Source organism: Carlito syrichta, unplaced genomic scaffold (assembly GCF_000164805.1).
Source record: "Carlito syrichta isolate Samal-C Ts95f unplaced genomic scaffold, Tarsius_syrichta-2.0.1 Scaffold315303, whole genome shotgun sequence".
Lineage (NCBI taxonomy): Eukaryota > Metazoa > Chordata > Mammalia > Primates > Tarsiidae > Carlito > Carlito syrichta.
Genome location: NW_007259399.1, coordinates 253,969 through 255,758, shown reverse-complemented (window position 1 = coordinate 255,758; position 1,790 = coordinate 253,969).

The window sequence follows — 1,790 nt, the reverse complement described above, 5'->3', positions numbered from 1 at the left end:
AGGCAATCCACTCACCTCAGCCTCCCAAAGGTGCAGGATTACAGGCTGAGCCACCGAACCAGGCTGCTTTCCATTATTTTCACACATATGTGCAACTATTACCGCAGTCAATTTTAAAACCTTTTTTATCACACCAAAAAGGAACATTTCACTCTTTAGCTGTCACCTCCATCTCCTCATACCCCAGTCCTATTCAACCACTAATCTATTTTATGTCACTATAGATTTCCCTGTTCGCCTTATTTCACAGGAACAGAATTTCTCCTATCTCTTTAAGTATTTTTCAATACCATTCTCTTTCTATTTTTATGGGATATTAATGACATGAATTTTAGACCTTTAGATGTTCCACATGTTTCTGAGGCTCTGTTTATTTGTTTTTAATCATTTTCATTTGTTTTTCATATTGAATGATGTTTATTGATCTGTCTTTGAGTTTGCTATTTCCTCTGCCATCTCCATTATTTTATTGAATCTATCCAATATTTTTTTAATTCATGTATTATGATTTTTATTTCTAGAATTATCTGCATTTGGTTTTTTGATAGTTTCTGTTTCTCTGCTGAGAACTCTTTATCCTTTAATTCAGGAGTGTTTATTTTTTAATCAAAAGCAGCATAGTTATAATAGCTGCTTTAAGATTCTTGTCAGATTTTCAAATTTGAAGTCATCCTGGAATTGATACCTGTTGATTTTTTGTTTGTTTCAGCAGGGAATCTATCTAATTAAGTTCAGACTCCCAAGTTCTGTGCTGCCATCTCCGAATAATGGTTCCAATGTGATTTCAGTTTTCAGAGTGTTTGGGTCAGCACTCTGTATGTGCTAATTCAGTGGTTAGTCTGAGACTTGAGCAATGGTTGATACTGTACTTCAGTTCTCAAATACTTTGTTTTGCTTCTTTGATTCTTTCCTGCACACATGCAGTTTGTTGTTGAGACCAGGACTAGTGGTGGTTCATACACAGAATGAAGAGATCTTCTTCTCCCATTCTATTCTTTCTGTGATTTCTTCCACATCCGCTACTTCCCAGGAGCACCTTATTCTGTTTCTCAGTCCAGAACTATGAGTTTCTCTCAGTCTTAGCCTTTAATTCTGTAACATAACTTTACACTATTAAAGCTGCCTTTGGGGTGAAGATGAGAGTGAAAAAAAATCAGTGGTTACTCTCACGCTTTTCTTGTCATAGAGACCTTTTTTCCTACTTCCTCTGGATAGAGGGAGAGGTTTTTCTCTTGACGGGGGAATGCCGTGGAGTAAGGACTGGGAGTTGAAAAAGAGAAAACGGAGGGGGGAACTTGGGTTCATAGGTATTTTTCCGGTCCTTTGAAGGAAAGTGGGATTTCTCTTGGAATTTTTGTAATTTCTACTGTGGAGTTCCATGACTCAGTCTCTCCTTGGGTCAAATTCAGAAAATAAAAGTAGAAAAAGAAACTCAGAGAATTCATCAGAGCTATTTTTCAAATTTTGGTCTTTCCCATCTACTTGTTATTGTTTCTTTTTCGGAGTCTTTGGGTAGTGTCTTTTTATATTCTACCTGAGGTTTTTAGTTTATAATTAGAGGAAAGATAGGTTTAGTGGGTTTATTTCATTTTGGTTGTCACTATAAGCTGTATTTATTTTTAATTTTTTTCTGTGGACTCTTACAAATGGGCAGTGATAAAATTTCTTTTTTTTCTTTTTTTGAGTTGGAGTCTCACTCTGTCGCCCAGACTGGAGTGCAGTGGCCGCTCCCGGCCACCGCAGCCTCGACCTGCTGGGCTCCGGCGATCCTTCTGCCTCAGCCTTCGAGT